This window comes from Pollicipes pollicipes, unplaced genomic scaffold (genome assembly GCF_011947565.3).
Source record: "Pollicipes pollicipes isolate AB1234 unplaced genomic scaffold, Ppol_2.1 Scaffold_4295;HRSCAF=5057_pilon_pilon_pilon, whole genome shotgun sequence".
Taxonomy (NCBI): domain Eukaryota; kingdom Metazoa; phylum Arthropoda; class Thecostraca; order Pollicipedomorpha; family Pollicipedidae; genus Pollicipes; species Pollicipes pollicipes.
Genome location: NW_023596461.1, coordinates 13,021,105 through 13,032,911, shown reverse-complemented (window position 1 = coordinate 13,032,911; position 11,807 = coordinate 13,021,105).

Sequence of the window (11,807 nt, the reverse complement as noted above, 5' to 3'; positions counted from 1 at the left end):
CCAGTATCCATCGAAGCCCTGCTGAAGCCGGCAAATGCCTGAGCAAACAGACCATATGTCCAGACAGGTACAGAAGCAATATAATACGGGCTTATGTCCACTGCGTTTTTAACCTGCGCCAGGCCGGGAGGAATTGATTTCTGTTCCCTGTGATCTCTAATTTCCAGCCATCGTATGAAAAACAAGGATACCGTTATAAAGGTATCGTAAGAAAGTGAAGAATGTGCGCCAAATTTGTGATTTTAGGTGAAAATTGGGTCACCATAGGTCACGAGATGTCGAAAATGGTCGTTCTGATGGATGCAGTTCAAATCTATGTTAACACGTCAAGACAGACATCAAGAGCACGGAAATAAGCGTTAAGGATGTGGGGAATCAACTCGGACCATTTCCGTTTCCAACAAGGGTCAAATCAGATCACGTCACCATTCAAAATTGGTCGACGAGTAACCTATAAGAATAGCACTATTTCTAGTGTGCTTCTGAGTTTATTTCATTAGGTGGAGCTGTGAAACAAAAATATTTCAGACACAAGGACAACATTTCAATTTGACCTACAGGTCAGCTGGGGACAGCTTAGGCCAAATTTATTAATCATCCAGTGAAAAATTTGAAGTGCTAACCGTGTCAAAATGACCAGTACAAAGCTTTTCTGTGGCGATGAGAATATATATGGCCATGGCCATATCTATTTTCATATGACGTATTGTACACATGTAGGTACTCAAGATCGCACAGCTCTTGTATACTTAATACATAGTCCCTTCGACGCTTGGCAATGTATTTGCAACAACCTGAGAACGGACAGGTTGGTAAATGAATATATTCGTCATGAGCTTCAAAAACACGGTATTGAGGTGATTACACGCGTCGCACACGCTCATCTAGCCTCTCGTCTACTGAAGACAGAGGTCACTGCCCTCGGATATGCACACGCGACATGCACTTGAATATGTGACGTATTGTGTCTTCAGTATGTATTAGCATCATATCGCAACATGTTTTCAGAGGAGCATTCGAATTCCGCGTCCAAAATTACCCACAAACTGCCTGTTTTGAGTTCAGCATGTGTTTTGCAGAAAACACCCATAGAGGTGGCTTATGGTCTGGGCGAAGGTCATGTGCTCTGTGGCCATATGATGGCTGCGCATGTGTTATATGACAACACCAAAACTACACGAAAAACCGCACAAATTTACATTATTTTCCCTAAAATAATATTAACTGATCTGACTTCAGGTTGCTGACCTCGCCTGTTTCGAAAAATCTGAAATGAACAAACTTTACGTATCATCGTGCACTATTACTCTGCCAAGTTTGAGCAATGGCAAGTGACCCACAAACAAGTTATGCGGATCACAATTTTTTAGAGGCTGACCTATTTGGCCTGACGTAGCTCACTGATCTTGGTGGATCAACGCTTCAACTCTGCACAAGGATGCCAAATTGGTGGACAAAGGGGAACTGAAAATTTTGTGTCGCTGCGAGCGTTCGTTTTTTTATCTGCGTTTGAAAAACCGTGGGCGGAAGTCAGCTTCCCCCGGCCGGGCGCGGGTCAAATATTGATCGGCATGGCCCCTTGTGTGCTAGGAGCTTAGGCGAGTCAACTAGCCGACAAAGATTACAATGGGCGTACTCTGGAAGCCCAGAACAACCGGACCACGATACAGTGTCCTAAAACCTGAAACCAAAAAATCAAAGCACGCACTAACTGTTCCTTCAAACGAGATACAGCCCGTCACGAGATAACTTGAATTTTGCAACTATTGCAATCCATGCGATTATATCGATTCTGTCTAAAACTGTCACTCTAGAAAATGTCCAATGCAGTATGCGAAGTTTGCAAATATAATTGATGCCATGCAGTGCAGTACGACAATCTGCATCTTCTTTGTATCATGAGCTTTGGTGCTATTTTAAAGGAACATCGATCAGCAGCTAAAGCTTTCATCAGATTTTCTGAGGGAACATTCAAAAAGATCATCAATGCTAGGTCCGCTGTGGTTTTTCACAAAACATACATAAATGATAATCTACTTCCTTGAGTTCTATATACATATATATATATATATATATATATATATATATATATATATATATATATGTATGTCAATATAAGCATATATGCGTACATCGCTTTATATCTCGAGTGCAGCTAGGTGCAGGAATATATCCGAATGCGAGTATGAGCTCACCTGAATATCAAATCGCGTCGTTGGTGAGACCAGTATGTCAGGTAGTGCTCCAAGCCACCGGACGTTAGCCTCCCGAACGCTGCGAAGGACAGCCGGCGCGTGGTAAGCACAAAATAATATAGAATGGTGTGTACCACGGAGCTCAAATAAGTAAGCACGCTCGCTTAAGGTTAGTTTGTTGAACAAAATGGTCATGGATGCGTTCGGTTGGTGACGGTCAAAGGTGTGCGGACCCCATAGGAGCACACGGATTTAGATTCAGGGATGTGGGAGAGACTCGGCAGTACCCGATTTCATGACACTAAAAAGCTTCCGTTCCGATCATCCAGCGATAGAATACTCAGCATTAAATGCGCATTGCATGTATGTTACGATGGAGGACAAAGAGATGCCTCTATTTTGGAGTGGCTTGGTACATCGATAATTCCAACTTCGTCGTTTCTGGGGTCAGCACAGCAACATGATTTTGAGAAATAGTTTTTTTTAGCAAAACCAAATTTGAATTACCGGAAATATTCCCACCTTGGTGACCTGCAGTTTGTTCTGCTGCAAGGTATCGCCTTCGGCTATGGAATACGACGCGAAAAAAGAAAGTACGTACCATCGACGCGTTCTTTTAAATTCAACAGCTCTCATCAGTCACAACACACACCTGGATCCCGTGTCAGAATACCACGTCAGGATCCCCTGTCAAAAGCCATGTCCTGGATCCCTTGTCAGAATGCCACGCTTTGGATCCCCTGTCAGAAGCCATGCCCTGGATCCGCTGTCAGAATGCCACGCTTTGGATCCCCTGTCAGAAGCCATGCCCTGGATCCCCTGTCAGAATGCCACGCTTTGGATCCCCTGTCAGAAGCCATGCCCTGGATCCCCTGTCAGAATGCCACGCTTTGGATTCCCTGTCAGAAGCCATGCCTTGGAGAAGGAGCGAGAGGTCACCATGTTATCTTTGCTTTCACTGGAAGCAGCATAAATCATGCCGGAGCAATGACATTTTCAAGGTAATAGCTGTGGATGACGCCCCATTGAGTGCGTGGTCAGAATAAGCATAATTATAGTATTTTATGTCCGACAAACGACCAACAAGATCTCCAACGAAAATACGGGGCATTTGACAGCATCAAATATGTTTAATGTCAAAAACATCAACGATCTTATGCATGGATACGGTCAACCATTGGCTGCGCAATGCTTCAAGAATTCGGATCGATAAAAATTATGAAAGACAGTTGTCAGTAAGCGGGGCAAAAGGGTGACCAGATTAAGCCAACTTATTCTGATAAAGTGCTAAGCTTGCTTTGTTGTCCATGCGCTTGTGTTGGAAACATAGACGAATTGAATATTCTCTTCATTTTCCCCTCGGCAGCTTCTCTTCCGCCGTGAAAGCAGCATCAGAAGCTTCTGGAATTGCTATTGATACAGCATGAGGCGGGCGTAGGCTGGTTGATGAGCTATATGGAGACCCAATGAACGTTTTTGCTAGGATTGAGCCTGGCCCGAGAACAGCACGTGATTCACTCTGGGAAGTCATTGGTTACGAATACCATCAATTCGGTGGCGTCGATATTGTGTATTAGCCGGACGCCACGCACCCGTTTTGCATTATCTTAAGGAGAAGGATATATATATATATATATATATATATATATATATATATATATATATATATATATATACGCATATATATAGCCGAGGCTTGGGAAACAGGCATTCAGCAGCATCGAGCACAGTGCAAGGACAGTCAACGCGATAACAGCCGCAGAACATTTTATGATCCTGGTTTTGATTTTTGCATCGTCCTGGGGACTGGTGGAAAATGTCTCCAACGCAGACATATCCTTTAAAAGGTATGTAGCGACGGAGTGGCAAACTCCACCCTTGAAATGACGCACGCTTCATCAGATCCTGCGTGGCCGTATTTAAGATTGAAATGGTATATTTACATATATATATATATATATATATATATATATATATACATAAATATATATATATATAAATAAATAAATATATATATATATATATATATATATATCTCTCTCTCTCTCTCTCTCTCTCTCTCTCTCTCTCCTCTCTCTCTCTCTCTCTCTCTCTTCTCTCTCTCTCTCTCTCTCTCTCTCTCTCTCTCTCTCTCTCTCTCTCTCTCTCTCTCTCTTGCGTACATCAATATGCCAGACACACACAGTCGAAAATATGTTAACTTGTTACGGATTTAGCCCAAACAGGATTGAGCTAACCTGTAAGCAATGGCATACGAAGGCAAACGTGGAAAAGGTCATCACGACACTAACGGAAATGCAGTTTGTTCATACCCAGAACGCGCAAGAGCAGTGCATGTGAACGCGCAACAACGAACAGTTAACAAAGTACGCTTACTTTCGTTCACGTCCGCCATGCTGAAGGATTTCTCTGGGTCCCAGTAGGTCCTCCAAAAGTGGTAGGTACTTGTATTAGCTGTGGCACTCAACCTGTAGAAAACAATATTCTAAGAATTATTATCCATAGGTCAACGTTAAGCCATCCAAATAATTGGCGATTGACTGTGTTCCAAATGGCTCAATCATCCCGTTTTCCTGCGCTCTCTAAACATTTCGATGGTGTATGCACAGCCACTGATGAATTACGCATGACCCATTCGCACAAGAATAATAACCGGAAGCTTAATGCCTTTCTCGCTGCTGTCATACACAACCAAAGACACTAGACGAAACACTGCGTGACTGCACAGAATTTCGGGTCGTCGCTCTCGGGCTCTTGAGCGGAGGGCATGCCTTTGCCATCACCTGGGAATCATTCCGCTAAAATCCTCCTGCACGCACCGACACAACCCCATCTTCCAGTCACTGCAGTGCCGTATCGCCGTATCGTCCATCTTTGTCGCAGCCTTTACTTGCGGCACGAGCCGCCCCGAGTGACGTCAGAGGACCGCCCAAAGCACAGCCGGCGCCTGCCGTGCGCGGCTGGGGCACGGGAGAACCGGGCGGTGCGGCTCGCCGCCGGGCGTGCGCCACTGACCTGAGCCAGTTCTGGTTGCAGATGGTGACGGCCGGGAAGGGCATGCGGCGCCGGTGAGACGACTCGATGTCCACCGACACCGGGTTGCTGTAGTAGTACCGGATCCGCTGGCTGATCTGCACGGTGGCCATCGTCAGGCCGAACAGAGTCAGGAGCAGCCAGACGAGCCTGGCGAACGGAAACAGCATTGTATGCGAGAACCGGGCAGCACGCTCGGAAATGAACAGTACCTGGTGCAACAGTCGGCCGAACCTTTCAACCGGGCACATGTTTATACAATGCTGTAGTCAGGAATCAGCAATATGTGTGTGGAAACGATACAGACACTCTATTTAACAAATGCTCCAGTGCATATTCAGTTTAGATTAGAAAGTGTCTCAAATGTAGATAGCGTCAGGTATGCGCATCTACGAATTTTTAACAGACTAGAGCTGATGACTTGTAAAAGAAAACGCCAACTTCAAGTGCCGAATATTAACTGCTAGACATGTGCATTTGATTTCCAAAGCTGGTTGCTGGTCTCTACTTTCCCTCATGAAAATGAGACCTTGGATCCTGGATCCGGCTGGTCCTTTCACACAAAAAACTAGCCCTGGTTCTTGGATCCCAGAAATTGCTTTGAAAACACTGAGCCATAGATTCTGATTCTCACCGGTTATCTTAAAAAAATGCGGGTGTCTCCTTCCCAGTGGTTTCTTCACAAACACCAAGCTTCTGTTACTGGCGCCCATTGGTTTTTCACAAACACCAGATCCTGGTAGTGGTTACCACTAGTTTATTTCACAAAGACCGGGGCCTGGCTCCTGTTTCGCAATGGTTTCTTACAAACACCAGCCCCTGATTTCTGGTTCCATCACATCACTCTCAAACACTAGATACCGGTTCCTCCTTCACATTAATTAGCTCATTTATGAATATGAGATCGGGTTACCTTATTTTAGTAATGATCTTCCGTTGAAGGAAGGTATGTCGTCTGAACCAAAAGACATATTGTTTGCTCGTGCCACGTGCATGCCATAGCTGCTCCCGCAAGGATCTGTACTAGTTTCTGACAAGAATTCCCGGCAAGGTCCTGGGTCTCACTGGTTTCCGTGAGTGAAGACGGAGATGTGGTTCTTGCCGATCATCGGTATAATCAGGCCGATCTTAGTTTTTGCTGGATCGCTGACCATATTTCAGACTGGACCATACTTCCTGGTGAATCTCTCGACATAGTTACAGGATGGGTCTTCGTTATCGCTGCATCTCTGTGCATATTTCAAGCCGGACCTTGGTCCTTGCCGAGTTCCTCAGCTTAGTGTCAGGCTGGATTGTGGCTCTTGCTGGTTCCTTCTGCAAAGTTCAGCGCTGGATCCTGCTTCTTACCAATTTTTAATGATCCTCCGTTTTTAATTACTTCCGGAAAGCAATCTTGGGAACCAGACACAAGTCTGCTGACTGCCTAAGTCTGATTACATCTGGTTAAGTCCGCACGAGCCTTCTCTGTTTTTAACAATTAGTCACAGGGTTTTAAAACATTATATGGTGAGGTTCATGTAGACATAAGCGAGGTTCAGTCCTGATGTTAAATCAAAATCGGCACAAATTAATGTGATAGGTGACATATTTGCTTTAGTTTCGTGTTTTAATTCTAGCATCCATGTTACTAGCATGCATCCAAATATTTACAATTTCCCAGTGAAGTTCATCGGCTTCTGTCTGGTTTATAAGCCAGTTAAACCAAAGGACACCATCCGACCACCATGAGCAAAATTTGCTTTAGCGGCTTGCTGTCCTGCAGAAATCAACCTGTGGTGTACGAAGATTGAGCCTACGAAAACTGGGACTCCTGACCAGAACACACGCAGGAAAGGCCGCAATAAACCTACAGATGGAACGGATGGCAACACGGCTGATGCCCGCTTCTCTGTAACAACGGATGCCGGCCGATGGCGCTTATTATTTTAGTGTTAAGATCGGACGGAGGCAGCGTTTTCATCGTTTAGATACCATACATCATACAGGGTACGAAAAGCCATTGCGAGGAATGCTTGCGTGTCATTAAGGAATTCTTATAACTTTTAGGATAGCTTAACGCTAATAAGACGATCTCTTAATGTTTCAACCCCGTCTGATTCCACGTTTTTCAAAACACGTGCTGATAGCAGGGGGTGGGGGCATGATGCATGACTCCGTTAAAGTAACAATGCTAGCCTCACCCCTATCAGAGTGCGGGCTTATGCTGTTCCAAGCGACATGTTTCGTTCCTCACCCTATCTCAGCATCTTTTGTTGACAACGCCGGCCTCGGCCACACAGGTGCGGCCCCGTGGGCGTGGCCGCGGCGCCGCTCCTGAGCCTCGACATCCATCCGGACGGCGCCATTGTGCGATACCCCACTCGCCGCCGCCCGCTGATGCGCGCCAGCAGGTGGCGGCATGTTCGGCGATATACGAGCATTGTGCGCGGCGTCCTTTGGTGCGCCACTATAAAAGCGCCAGCCCGGTCGCAGCGACTGACACCGGGACAATGGGGGGACAGGTGCGTGAGAACAAGTCACGGTCAGATCGGGCACCTGCGCCTCACGGCGCCAGGGCTTGACATGCGGCAGCGACCACCTACACGGCCCTCACACATACCGCCTTCAATGGCTTAACACACACAGCCCACGAACTTATACGGGTCAAACTCGCTTACCTCGAGCTTCACGGCATCGGCAGTCGATAATCCACACATGAGTGGATGGCAAGGACGCATCTAGAGCGGGAAAGTCATGATATATGGTCCTCATGACGCGTGCTTGGCACCCCTTGGCGCCGAGGTACCTGATCTCGGCAAAACGCGCGCGGTGTGTACATGAGGAGAGAGTGGCTGCATGCCGCCGAGGGGCACGCCAAATGAACATCAGATTCACGAGCTTATTACAAGTAAGAACATGCCCCGACACACGGCGTAAATTACACATCAGTTGGTAACAGGCGCTAGTGCCCAGTACCATTCCTCTGGCCCTACGTAACTATCGACATCACATGAAACGTGTGACAGAGATGCGTGTCTTCAAAGGAAGTTGAATAATTTAACCCGTGCATTAACTCGCTCCCTGCAGAACAAAATGAATGTACCTGATGGCAACGTCGACATTAGAAGACCTAGCAGCGACAAGCAGAGGCGTAAGAATGGGGGATCCGTGGGTGCCATGGTATCCCCCACCTCCTGAGAATCCTGAACATTAACCCTATGGCGACGCATGGAAAGAAAACGACTGAAATTGGCATCGGCACCCGCACTTTCTGAGGCGCACCTCCACCCACAAAGACAGGGTACAAGAATGAACAGCTATTAAACAGTGTTCTTCGTAGATAAATTGGTTCATGTCCTCAAGTAGACCTAGTATATTTTACACTCGTCAATCTGAACTTGATATGTAGTAGAATGATTACTTTACCTGTCGTTCCGCACACGACAGCTTCATAAAATAATAGGAACGGCCAGGCCAAGCCAGCTGCCTGCAGATACACTACCGATGCCGCGAGTGAACGCTGACCGGTCCGTCAAAAGCTTGTCAGTGACCCCGTTCAACCACGACCCCTGCTCCCCTCTGAACACTGTCGTACACCTCAGGCTGTGGAAGAGGACCTCACCCAGGAGGCGTGGGCGGCTCGTGTCAGCAGAACTTTGACCTTGGCACGTACCCCACACCCTCGCCCCGCAGAGTAAGGGTGTGTGGAGGGGGAAGACTTGCCTCTGGAGGCGGGAGTGGCTCGTGTCTGGCAGCACTCGCGGTGCGCCGTGCAGAGACGTCCGGGCCAGCCAGCTGCTGAGGGCGTTCGTCCAGGCAGCACGCTCTCCCACCTCCGACGCCGCCTTCTCGTCGCCCATGGCTGCAGAGACAGGGGCGTCACCTGGCATCACGCCGCGCCACGTGGATCATTGCGCAGTCTTGTCTGATTAAGACTCCGAGGGAAAAATGATTCGTTGACCTGCAGCCACACTTCATGCCCGGATGGCGAGCCACAATGTGCATCTGTGCGTAGGAAGCACTTCTATGAATGTATAGACTTTGCGTCAGACGGAAAAGAACATTCTACAATAAACACGTTCTTGTTTGTTAAGGTTTGGCTTCGGATGGGTGATGTAGCTGTATTAGTGGACCACTTTCCAATATTTTCCACCTCGAATATATGTTTTAAGGCGAATCTATATTTCTTTTCTCCTGTTTATGGACTGTCGATATTGGTGAACACGTATTTTGTCCAACTCTAGTCTGGACATGGTATATGGATTGTGTTCATGCTAGCAAATCTCGCAGAAAGTGTGGACTGGTCAACGACCACTTCAGAGTATTATTTTGGAGGAAGCCACTGTACGAAGGCGATACTACCGCTTCCCTTCCCCAGACCGCGGGGGGGGGGGGGGTACAACTGACGGGAGCCGACAGAAGTGATGCCAATGTCATGCACTTTGGCAGCAGAGTAACACATATAACTCATACTCTGTAAACAGTTACGTACCAACACGCGGTTGCCTAAGCAATGCAAGCTATGGTTATCCACAACTCACAGTTAGTTTGGAAATAACCCCACCAGATCGCATGCAGAGCGCACCACCTACCCCCGACCAAGGTGTATGTCTGCAATTTTTGTGAACGTTTGCGCGTTCGATTCTGCTACATGAAATATTCCACATTTGGAGATATAGAGACACCATGGGGTATGGCGAAATTAGCTCACTTCCATTTATTGCCATTCTTTTTAGTGGAAAAGTCTGCTGCAGACTACACAATTCCTTCTACTGTTAAGTAAATATGCTCCTCAGTTAGTCGTCGCTTGATTGCGTCATGGAGCGTTCGCATGACATCAAATTGACTGCCAAATTGACGGGCGGCATTGCAATCATAGCGAATGGGCTGACTCACTTTTGATACTCCAACTTGTCGAGAGGTGTCGTGCCAGTCGGTGCGTTGTTTACAAATCCAAATGTGTTTTGGTTATTTCTCGTGATGTTGTGTTTACTTGTCCGTGATTTCACATTGCTTACTCGCATACACATGCTTGATTATGGTGTGATTCATCAGTGATTCGCCTTCCTGTCTTGTTGCCGTGAAAACTTGTCTAGCCATTGTCCAATGTCTTACATTATGCCGCACAAGCTATTTGAAGGCAAGTTGTTGCCGGGAAGCAGGCATCTACCTCAATCTTAGCTAGGACCACTAGTCCACTTCACCTTAGGGTCAGGAAACCCGTTCGATCGTGCGGCGGTATTAACCTGCCTGCACAGCTCCTCATCTATAAAATATGATTTCACATGTACGTATTTTGTTTACTTTTCCTTTCTCCTAGTTTTTCGCGGACCGGATGTAAGGTCAAGTGGAGAGCGTGCGGCACAAGAGGCAGAGCGCGCTCGGTGTTTCTCTGTGACACTTGAGCTGTGCCTCTCATCGCCCACTCCCGTGGCATTTATTCAGAGGAAGTGTTCCACATTTGTATGGGGTTTTGAACTGAGATAACTAGATTGAAAATTATTTAGTGCAGTTCACAGCCCTGCCCTTTTTATGACTTAGGTCATTCTGGTTTTTTAGCGTGACGCCCGCGAGCTTGTGCAGACATTCTAGCGCAGACTATTTCAAGGTCACCCAGACATGCATGACCTCATAATGTGGTGCTCAAAAGCCAGGAGAATATGATCATCAAGTTATTCGTGTATGGCGTACGTCAGTCCGATTCCTGGCACCAATGGACTCCAAATGACTCTTGAACAATGTATTGCGTGCGGTGCAATTTTCGAACACGAATCATGTTTTGTGCTGCATAATACAGGAAGTTGGACAATGGTACGAGTTATCTTAGTTTATCCTAGTGGTCCTAGTTTAAAGCAGATGGCATTGTGATCAGCACTAGAGACTCCTCTGTGCCCAGCTAGCACTACGATTTATCATACCTTTGTGAATGGGCTGAAAAGGAAATGCGCACGAAAGAATAGGCATATAAGATCTTATGTAGCCTCCGCCCAGGGACAGTTTGTGTAGGAGAAACAAAAGTAGCATCCGTGAGCGGGTTCAATGAATACCACGGGGACACACTTACCGAGAGCGCACACACCGTTAGACACATGGTAGACACCGGAGAGCACATTGTAAACCCACAGCAATGGAGCATGGTGCAATGCATACCAACTTAAGAAAAAGTTTCGACAGCGAAAGCTAACGAGGACGTCAAGGTTTAAGAATCGCTGCGCATTCGCGATCTACGTAAGAGGCTGAACGTACAACCGTCCTTATAGAATATGGTTTGAGCAACATTGTATAGATTACGCAGGATTAGAAAAAAACTATATTGTGATCAACTAGAGATATCTAAAAATATCCACAGAAATATCTCAAGCAATGTTTCGCTGTGATGGACACCGATGCCACTTGGGAAACTTTTTCCATCCTGATGCTCGGCGCGGATCATCAAAACCATTCAGCTTAGCTGTTTGTGTTTCGAGCAGCTCTAAGCATCACACCGTGTATTGGGTGTTGGGACGTGAAAAGGTGAATATCCTCAACATTTAAGTGGTTCGTGAAATATTTTTGGCGCTTGATATTGGCGATAAATAATTTTGTTAACTAATTCTCGGC